Source organism: Melospiza melodia, chromosome 4 (genome assembly GCF_035770615.1).
Source record: "Melospiza melodia melodia isolate bMelMel2 chromosome 4, bMelMel2.pri, whole genome shotgun sequence".
Lineage (NCBI taxonomy): Eukaryota > Metazoa > Chordata > Aves > Passeriformes > Passerellidae > Melospiza > Melospiza melodia.
The window spans coordinates 80288253-80300267 of record NC_086197.1 but is presented as its reverse complement, the minus strand read 5'-3'; positions in this window follow the sequence as shown (position 1 = coordinate 80300267).

Sequence of the window (12015 nt, the reverse complement as noted above, 5' to 3'; positions counted from 1 at the left end):
AAAATACTGTGTTCATTCCTTCAAAATACTACATTCATTCTTTTTGCTAAAAAAACACCCCAAAAAATCATTACCTTTAGATATACTGCTTCTAGGTACCCATATACCTAAATCTAAGTTTTACTTTAGCTAGCTTCAAAAATGTCAAAAGATATCCCTTCACTTATACTACAAGGACACAGGATAGCCTTAGAATTCTTTTTATTTGAAAACTATTTATATTAAAAGATTTTTAGTTGTGTCTATATATATAATATATTACCTATGTGTGCTCTGAAAAATGTGTGGATTTGGAACTATAACTATTCTTTTCCATGTTACATGGACCATCAAGTTTCCATAATAAACAAACCAGTGACATTACTGATATTTTACTTTAGTACATGCAAACAGAAGCCAGGTAAGACTGGACAAATACATCAAACAATAATAAGCCATATTGCTTATTGCATATTGCTTAGGTGTGTATTTGGCTTTGATTACACTTTGTGTCTACTGTATGCATCATTTTCAGGCATCTCTGTTACAAATAACTAGAGTGGTAGACTCTGTGAAGAAATAAATGGACTCTGTAAGGCAATATTCTTGGCTATACAAACATCAGAAATTAAGAAAACATCAGAAATAAAGAACCTAACTGGGAAAAAACTTGGCATACCACATCAAATGTGACAAGCAATGTATTAATCAAATATACTAGTCACAAGTTTACTGTGCTGAGTTATGGAAACAGGTCACATTGTACTTTTGTGTAATTTTTAGAAGGAAGTCTGAGCATGCATGCCTCCTACTCTCCCTCATTTGTTCCGTCAGCAACACTTCTCTCTTTGATGTCTAATTGCAAATTGTCTGTATAATGCAATTCTGCTGGTATCCACTACACCCAAGCTCCACTTTATCAAACCAAGTTGGTTATTACTGGTCTGAAGTTAAAATTCTTGATTCAGTTCTCAACAGAGATGTTATAAATCCTCAGATAACACTGAATCTTGTAGGTCACACATGACCCTTCTGAGAAAACAGGTGATAAACTTGCAGTCCCTGTCAGTCTACTTACTACAAACAATTCAGAGGAGGAGGCAACAATAAAAACTGGCATTCCATCCAAAAGATGGTAAATGACACAGGGATGTCAGAATGGGGAAAAGCACAAGCAACATTGCACTCATCTATGTCAATTTGAAGAGAACATAATTTACGATTCAGTGCTATGTATAACAATAACAAGAAGATAAAAACAATTATAAAGAAAAATACAAGAGAAGAAAAGGTTTTTATCAGTGAATATGAGGTTGAAGGTCACAATGAATATAATTGGTAAAGCCATCACTGCAATGCAGTTACAGAAGAGGAAATCAAGTAAGTGAATTAATTGTCTTTTAGAAATGTTTCTATGCTTTTATTACAGAATCAGCATCAACTGAGATTTAAATCTCAGGGGCTTTTTCACATTTATTGCTATGTAAATTGCTAATGTTTCAACTGGAAAAAGCTCCAGTCCTTAGTGCTGGTGAAGGGGGAGAAAGGAACAACATTTTTTAAAATAGGAACATCTCTACTGCACCAAGCCCTGGAACAAAATCTTACCACTGGGGCCCATGTTAAACTCTTACAGCTACCAACATAATTGAAAAGGTTTATCTTCCTACAAAGACAACTTTGACTGAACTACTGTAAAGCACGCGTTTTACCATTTCCTCCAAGTTTCTCTTGGCTGCCATTCAGTAGATCATATATAGCTGCTGTGCTGCAATATGCAGTGGGCTTTAAAGCCTTTTCTGCAGCGACTACTGGCATGTACACTTTCACTGTTGCATCATGTCATTAAAAGCAGAATAAATTTTGGTGCACATTGCACTGGCATGTATCTTAGATGGGAAAAACATGTTATTGCAGAATTATTTATGTGATCTATTCAGTTCCTCAGAGATACACCTGATATTGGCCTCACATAATTACTACAATCTCTATTTTTGCTTCTAGAATACAGGTTGTATTCACAGTTGTAATACACCATGCTAAACATTACATGGTAGAGGTCTGCAGCAGGGAATACATTTTTGTTCATAAGATGCTCTCAAGATTTGAGGAATCAGTATGGATACAGAGAATTCCTGTTAGCTTCACAAATTTTTTGCAGTTCCCTTTTGGTTTACAAATTCATACCAGACAACAATGAGAAACTGTCTTCACTTACAGTCAAAGAGAAACATGCTTTACAGTCATGGAAAGTGATAATATTCAGATTTGAATGTGAAGTCAGTTTAAGCTCAATAATCAAATTTAAAAGAAGACTCTGAAAATTTTAACACAGCTCTGATGATATTGGAATAATAGTGTGTGAACTCAAAAATAACTGAAATCTCCTAAATTTATGTACATGCATACACCAGACCAAATGTAAGAAAGAAATTTCTTACTATGAGGGTGATGAAACACTGGCATGAGTTTCCCAGAGTAGTGGTGGATATCCCATCCCTGGAAACATTCAAGGTCAGGTTGGACAGGGCTCTGTGTAATTGATCCAGCTGAAGATGTCCTGCTTATTGCAGGGGTGGTGGGACTAGATGACCTGTAAAGGTCCAAGAATGCATCTACTTAAGCATCACTGTAATTAAAATAAAATAAACTCATCAGATGTGTGGGTTTCAGCTGGGATAGAATTACTTCTCAGTATCTGGTAAAGTGCTGTGTTTTGTATTCAGTATGAGAATAATGTTGATAATACACAGATGTTTTAGATGTGGCTAAGCAGTTGCTACTCTAAGCCAGGGACTTTTCAGTGTCTCATGTGCTGCCAGTAAGGAGCTGCACAAGAAGCTGGGAGAGAGCATGGCCAGAACAAAGGGATATTGCACACCACAAAACACCAGGCCCAGTATATAAGCTGGAGGAAGTTGGCCCAGACTTCTCCCCAGGGACAGGCTGGGCATCCATCAGCAGGTGGTCAGCAATTGCATTGTTCATCCTTTTTTCTAACTTTCTATCTTTTTGTTGTCTCCCTTTTCATTACATCATCATCATCATCATTATTGGGTTTTTGTTATATTAATATTAATATAAATATTATTTCAATTATTAAACTGTTCTTATCTCAACCCACAGGCTTTACTTTTTTTCCTATTCTCCACCCCCTCCCACTGCAGCAGAGGGCATGTGCAGTGGGCTAAGCTAATGGCTGCATGGTACTTAGTTGCTGGCTTAGGTTAAACCATGACATCAGTTAATTCAGCACTTTTTTCTTGAGGCTGGGAAAGTCAGCTGATCATTACCTTTACTACTTTTAAATCCCTGGGAGGCACTCTGATACTCCAATGACAGAAGTACACAAAGTCTGAGGCAGTTAAATGGATTTTCTAACTGAAATCTAAAATATTATTATCAGGTTTTCCAGAAGACGTGATGCTAGTCCAAGGGCAATACAGAGATGGGGACACACTGCTTGATGTTATAAATCCCATAGAGTTTTTTATTTCTGTCCCTTTCATCTCCCTTGTAACATGACCCATCTACATGCAGAGAACTGAATGGAAGGGACTTTTTACTGGCAAGATTTGTGCCTGGAAGGAATGAAATGCACTTTCTTTGCTATCTCTGTGAACAATGGATGATCTTTACTGCAACAGCAACTAACTAGGCACTACTGAATCCAGACATTAAGTAATGAACATTTCACAATATTTTCAGAAATGGGCAAGCAGTTGTAGGGGCCAGAAACTTTGCAAGTAGATGACATCACACTGCAGCTTCCATCTCAATTAGTTATCAGCTGAATGTCCAGAAACACATGCACATCTTTTTCTTTTAAACCATGAGTTATATAAAATAGGAAATAATACTTTTTTCAAAATAAGAATCTGGCCTTTTTTGTACATTTAATTCTCCACCTGCCTAAATTACTTCCCCGAAAAATATTTTTTAGTGTGAAGCTTTATAATGGAAATTGTTGTTTAGTCCTTACTGTGTATTCAACACAGTGTTACCCTTCATCATGTAGGGAAATTTTATCTTCAAGCAAAATTATCACTTGGAGTGTGGAATACAAGTACACTAAATGATTTTGCTATTGTGGTTTTAGTAAATTGTTATTTCAATTCATGATCTCATTTATTGTCCCTTACTTACAAATAAGGGGCAGAGGGAATGGCTTAGCTGGAGTTTAATTTCCCTACTGGTGTCAAAACCAGCACACTGAGCTACAAGGTGGCTGCAAAATACACCGACAATTTAAAATACATGTTTGGTAAAGTCATGGCTTTAACAAGAATTCACACTTAATCATAACACTGTAGAGATGACACTATATTTCATTACCTGAAGAGTTGAGTTCAGGATCTATCTCTCTGTGTTATAATTTACTGTTTTATGGTATTGAACTGAATATATTTGAAGTACAGACTATGGCAGGCAATAATGGAGTGTGTTTAACTACAAACTGTGACAGGCAATAACCACTCTCTGGTTATCAGGGAAGTATTATACTCCTAGAAATCTTGAAACACTAGTAAGAGAGATTAACATGAGTCTATAAATCTAGTGAAGACATTCTGCATTAGTCTTTCCTCAAATGATAGTGACAAGACAAATCTCAGGCTGTAGCTATCATGAATTTAGCTTCTGACAACTTTCTTGTTAGAGTGCAACAAATATTAAATAGTCAGTTACAGGTCTCCCTGGGCACCAGTGAGAGACAGCAGAGTAAATACTCAGGAAAAAGAAAGAATGGTAAGAACAGAAGTAATAAAACCCATAAAGCATCTTAAAATAGCTCTAAGTGTATGAACACCTAATATAATGGAAGTCCTTTGTATAGACTTCCACTCAATAATTCAGAATATCATGCACCTTAAAAAACATGAGGAAAAAATAAAACAGCATTGAAATGCATGAACAGCAACTTTTCTGTATGCCTTTGTCAATGAACAGGTAATGTTTTAATCTAACAGCAACTTTAGCTTTATAATTGGAAACTTAGACATTTTGCAGTATTTAACCTTAAGTGCTTTGGAAAGAAACTGCAAAACATAATCTAGTTATTCCTTCCATGTTGAGAAATGACTGCAGTGGAATGGGGCTAAAACCAGCCCAAGTGCTTCTTCCTCTTAATCTAAAGTCTGCAAGCAGTCCAAGTAACTTTGAAAAGATCATTTGAATATTTAAATAGCTACTTACCACATCAAGACTTAAACCTAACCAACAAATGCTAACAAAATTATAAATGCAATAACATTATCAACTACTGAGTTATAAAAATCAAATTGACATTGATAAACTCATTTAGATAAGAACTCAGTTTTGCATCTATCATGCTGAAAGAAGTATGCAGCATGTCTTTTTTTTGTTGTCTAATGCTCTCCCAACTGAGCTATTGAAACATCCAGATCTCGACCTCACTTGCAATGGGTCAATGAGCTGTTACAGCAAGATAGTTTTTTAATCTTTGGAAAATGTAATAAAACATAAAAGGTGTTTGCAGTCCTTTGTGACAGAAAGCATTAGAACAAAGGAATTCATGTTACCAAGCATTTTTCAAGTACTACATGCTGCTTTCTTTTTCTAGCTGCCCAGTATTTTGACTAAACTATAAAACAAGTACCAGGAAAAAATAAAATAGAAAAATATACAGGGGTTTGATAAAAACTAAGCAATTTCAAAAATTCCTTTTTCCTTCTTTTGTCTTGGAATCATGGCTAGGTGAAACTAAGTGCTTTTCATGCATGTCTTAGTTTGTCATGTTAAAGGGTAAGTAACTGGTTACTTTTATAAATTTTTTAATGCATTCCTGTCACTGAGATTGCTTTTTATGACTCATTTAGGTTCATCTACTGCATTCTTCCATTTATTGCTATCTGAAATTTTATATGCAAGAAACTCTGCAATGACTGCATTTGCACTCTTAAGAATTGTTCTTTTCCTTTCATTTACTTTTCTTTCCTTTCTATATTCTTCTCCATCACCTAGTCTCAGCCCATTGAGGATTTATTGCTAGTGAAAGAACATTTCCTTACATGAAGCAAGCACCGCTTTTCACAAATCCAGGTGAAACAGATGACATGGCTACAGAAAACAAGATATATGCATCCCAGTTATACTGTACCTTGCAAATGCAGTTTGATAACTTAACATGAAAAGCACAGGAGAAATGTACCCCTCAGGTCAGCATTATTCAGATCACTACAGATGACTGGATAATCTGGCTTATTCAAAAAGCATTCCTTTATGTGATTTATCTGTCACCCATTGAGAAGAAGCAAGTCTTTGGCCTGTCTCCTGTAGGGAAGGAAGATTATATTTACAACAGAAAATGCTGAGCTGCCAGGGTAGGTCTTGGGTCCGCCAGCACTTTTTTAGTCCAATCTCTTCAGTATCTATTTAACATACTTATTGACTCCTACTGATATAGTTTCTGATCTGAGGAACATGTATTCTTAAAGTCTTGTGGTGTGAAAAATAGCACTGCTCCTATTCTCACAGGCGGGTGGAATGAGACACAAGTATTTTAAATCATTTGCTCAGGATCAAAGAACAAATTCCTGCTCCTCTACAGTTTAAGTCTGAGTTACAAACACTCTAGTCAACTTAATGACTCCTGAACTCTCAAAGTCACTGATGAACAAGCAAAGCAGGGCAGTGCCTGGGTAGCATCAGTCTGATGTGGGGCACATGCATGCCTAACGCGTTCACAAACCACTTTACAGCAGAACAAAGTCTTCTCTTCCACAGGTCCCTGGCATATCCATCAGCGCTCCACTGGTGGACGTTCTAGGGCTGAGACAGGATAAAACTCATTAAAGTACTGAAATCAATGCTTACCCCAAATAAAATGGAGTAAGAGTACAAGGACTCTGATGCACACTGCTGAGTGCATGTGTCCTGAAACTACACAGGCACCTTCCCCAAAGCAATTCTGGGATAGAGGCAGGTTCAGCACAAGCTTTTTCTACTTCTTTCATCCTGCTGCAGCTGGTGCAGCAAGCACACATCTTAGAGCCATTACAGGCAAAGGAAACAAACTGCAGCATGGAAGACAGGGCTGCTGAAGCACAGCTGTGCTTTGGTTACATGGTGCTGGGCCTGATGCCTTTGGGAGGGAAGAAAGGCCCCTTGTGGCCCTGAAAGCCTTCCTGGGACTACTTACGGGGAAAAACAACCATCATTAGTATAGATAGGAACAAGGACATCAGACTGAAAAGCTGTTTTGTCAGTGACACAAAGTCTCATTATGGCATTTGCTATTGGCTCTGGGAAAAAGAATCCACAGAGCTCTGTACTTAAATTCCCTGAGTCCTCTATGTTGGAAAAACGACTTCTATCTGCCCTGAATGTATAAGTCAATCCTCTTTTAGCATTGCAAATACACGCTTCCTGGCTCTTTGAGATCCAGACAGTCTCTAATAAAGAAGCTGAGGAATTTAACATTCTTCCTTTTAGCTTGGTTGAGAACACTTGCCCACCACTATTACATATGTCATCTAGAACCTCCTTTAGTAAACTTCCTAAGTGCAGCTTAAATCTAAAACAGATCTAAGCATTTTCAGAATAAATCAAGCCAGATAGGGGGACTGGGCTAAATCTGAGCACAAGTTTTCAGAGGTAGGTCAGGGGGCCTTTGCCAGGTGGGAGGTGATCAAGCTTAGCTGAGCCTTCCGGCAACTCATGGCTCCCAGGAAGAGCAGAGTGTCAAGTGAAGGTTCATGTCAGTAATTTAGGAGCAAGGATTTTCAGAAAAGAAGACCTGTGTTGATTGTTTTGTGTGAACAAAGATTTTGGATTTTTTTTATTACTCTTCTCTCACTTAAGCTTCAAAGTAGTCAGTAGCTTTGTAATGCATGTCTGTGATGTTTCAGACGTATGAACATTCTGTAATTACAGTATGAAAATCTGTGGAAGGGTATTGCTGTCACTTCCTAGCCCCACAGCTGTTACAAGGGAACAAAATGGCTTGTTTTGTAACTAAAAGAAACTGTTTAATATTAAAACTAGCTTATTCTAAATCTGTTAACTTCAAAATAGTCCTATTTGTACATAACTTGGCGATCCAATTTCATTCAGTTGCCTGTTTCAGTGTATTACTCTGTCTGATTCAGCTGTAGGAATCAACAAAGGCAAAATCACTGGTGAATTGATCTGCTTCAAGCTCATGCAAATCACCAACATCAAATTTCTCAGTGGCCTAATTTGTGAATCAGCGAGAGTTTTACTGAACCTAGTGACTGTCACTGATGTCTGATAGCATATTAAAGTATTTGCTTTTCTAATTTTTATTACTTTTGATAGATAATAGTTTTAAAATTTCCCTGTCCCCACCAAAATAGTTTCTTCATTAACTGCAGCCTACCAGCTTAAATATACTGTATATAATTGTACAGTGTTTAATATTCCCTGACTACTTTCAATTTACAGTATCTCCTTTCCTCCCCCCTCTCACAGAAGAATATTATATTTTGGCCCCTTTCTCCCATTTATATCTCCTAAACTGCAGTAGCTGTTGCCTTTTCCCTGCTGTTTAAAATGTCTTCCAAGCCATCCATCAATTTATGTCAGAGTGGCACAGTGAGGGAAATGCAGCAGGGCTCTGCACCTGCACCAAATCCAATATTATGCTGGGCCAGTGAATAAAAGCAGCAAACTGCAGCATAACAAAACCCAACCCAGCAGATTGATTACAGCAATGGATAATACTAATGTCTTAAATTAAATATGTCTGACAGTATCCTCATCCATTTCTCACACTTGATGCCAGAATGTGCTTAACTTCAGCACAGGCCATGGCAGCCTGCAGCATTATAAAAGGGATGCAAAGAGTCCTGATCCAAACAGGGGGAGGGAGAGGGGAGGGGGCAGCCATGCAGCTGTACAGCACAGACATCAATGGAAAAATATATTTTGTGTCAGCTCATCCTAATGGAAAGAATAAAGCTTCATCCCTGCTGCTATACCTATGTCTGGTTATTACTTGGATTTCCACAGAAATATCAACACAACAAATTCATCTGCCCTGTGGTTCACGTACATCTTATGCAATTAACTTGTCATGACTAAGAGGTATGGGTTCTTGCAATATTTACCCATCTTCCAAAAGTTGGTACAATATAATGTATTTGAAGTCATGACATAAGACAACTGAAATGAGAAATCTATTTCTGAAACGTACAGATTTTCACAACACTTATTTGCACGCACTTAACCTCCAAGCTAGTTTTGCTCTAATATGATCTATACATAGCATTTGCATGATAGTGAACCAAGACACTGCCCCAAGCAAGAGAGTGGTGCCCGTACAGGGCCAAGCCCTGCAGAGCACGTGCCCCAGTGGATGACACCAGTGCTGGAGGCAGCTGCTCAGAACAGTCTGAGGCTGCAGCATGGCACAGAGCAGATGATCTAGTTTCTGAGGGGGGTGTTTGCCCCAGATCTCCATTGCCTTGTCAGAGCAGTGGGAGCATTAAGCTGTGGAAACTCTCATTAGCCATATTGCTCCTGTCTTCCCAAATACCACGTGGCCCCGGCACAGGGCCAGTTGCCATATTGTCTTCATCTGGGAAACCACACAAGGCACTACCTTAGGGAAGTGCTCTTGTTTGCTTGGTGGTGAATATCCTTTTGTGGGTAAAATACCCTCTCTCTTTTGTACACTTTTTGTTACTAATATTGTTTTGGTTATTGTAATTTTCAGTAAATTGTTATTCCTATTCATAATGCGTCCTAGTTTTCCTCCATTACCAGAAGGAGAAGGGGAAAGGGAGAAGCTTGAGTGTGTTTAATTTTCCAGCTAGGTTTTAAACCACTACATCATCCTTCTTTTATATAGAAGTGTATCAATCCTGCAACCCATCCCAAGTACCCATCTCCTGCACTGCACATGGTCCCTTCCCCACTTTCACTGGAATGCAGGGATAGAAGCAGACCCAGCAAAAGAGGGCCATGCCATCCACTTATGCATGTCCACATAAGAGAAGCTAAAGAAAAGGCTCACCCTGAGGGGCAGCAAAGGTTGGGTCAGCTGTCAGCACTGCAAAGAAAAACCAGAAAATGAGGACCAAGGGCTAATAAGAGGGCTAAAATTCTTTATGCACCACAGTGAAGCACATCTAGACCATATTCTCTTTAAGATTGCCTGGCTTCAGTAAGTTTCTTCATATCCCATGAAATACAGAAGACGATGCAAAATAAGAGTTTAATAGAGAAGCACTATCCCAATATAATCCTAATCTCAACAATACAGCACACAAAATACATACATTTGAAAGGAGTGATACCAGACTTTGTCTTGATTAATACTGTTTCCAGGCTGCAACTAAGTAATAATTAAATGCAAAAAATCTGCCTTTGTATACTGCTAGGGTTAATAGTTTACACACAGCAGGAGTAAAGAAGGAATAGAATTATATTATTTGTCTGCCAAATCAGACAAAATTGATCTATACAGAAGATTTTATAAGTAAAGAAAGAAACACATTGCTCACTAGAAGGCAACAATAAGACTCATGTCATTAGAGTACTGCAAATAATCTAATTTGCATCATAAATCACGTCACTACAGAATTTTGAAGGGTGCATAATATAATCTTGTTCTCCATCTTAGGAAGTTGTCCTGTGGGCACATGTTCCATGTTATGCTTTTGTAGCTTGAAATAAAAGAGATAGCTAATACTGAGTAGGGTTATTTAACAAGAATCAAAACATTTAACTGCATCAATGTAAGAAGCAGTCTGAATAGAAAAATTTATTGTAAAATGAATCACTCCCAATATTAGCAAATCCTAAAATGTCTCCATTCTCAAGTAAATTACTCTGTCACCTTAAAAAAATCACTTTCTGGAGGGAAACTTCCTAAAATCTCAGATAATGGTCTTGCCTGATTCCCACTGTCTTCCCATGTGCACTTTCCTGACCTCTGTTAAAGCCTTCCTTGTGCTCTCTATCCATCAATTTTTGTGTAAGACATTACAATGTTCTCAGGAGTCATTTGCAAGTTACTGAAGTTGAAAATGCAATCTGAGAACTTCCACTCATATGCCTTCTAAAAAAAGGACTGAGAATCTAAAGAACTCAATTCTGTTTAGAGTCCTACTACATTAGCAAATAACTTTGCATTGCCTTTACTATGCAACCAAATTACAGCATCAGAAATATTAACATCAAGGCCTTTGTTTTTATCTTACCTGCTTTTCATCACCTGAGATAATGAAAACCCAACTGAAAAAATACAGTGGAGCACACCAAGAGGAAGAGAAAGGAAGCATAAAATTTTGCTTATTATAGATTAGTAGCTGATATGTAACTGCCCAAAAGAGAGATGGAGAAAGATGTCATCCTTATTTTCTGCTTTCCTTCTCTGTCTCAAAACTCACCTATCACCTGTGATGAAGTTATAAAACTGCTCTTTTTAATGACTTAAAAGGTAGAAAAAATTCCACTCCCATACACATCATCTGTGGTAAAAAGCCTTGTGTCATTGTGTTTTGGCATAAAAAGAAGACAGTACAGCATATCAACATGATGAATGCTGGATTCTGGATATTCTGATTATATGATTCTATAAAAACAGAGTTTCAGTATTGCTGAAAATATCCTGTAGTTGTTCACCAATTATAAATTATAAATTTTACATCTCTCTGACATTCTGAAACAGCCCCACCTCATTAATTAGCAGTAATGATTAGGAGGATCAAATTAGTGACTAATGGATGAATACATAACAAAGCAAGTCAATGTAGCAACAAAAGTCTGTTAATATGTTTTCTCAGAACAATTTCATTCATTTTTAATGCAAGGATTTATGATCAGTTAATTATAACTTTCTTTTTATAATTATTTTTATTTATTTGAAAAAAAAAAACCCTTTCCTTGTGTCAAATGCCATTTTTTTAAATCTGAGACATCATGTAGTAACATCTGAATGCAAGAAAAAAAATTCACAGAGAAAAGCTGTACACCTCCCTATCTCTCTGGCATCCTACCAGAGGTTACACTGCTTTGTTCAAATGAGTGTCAGGCAGAAACACTGAGTCT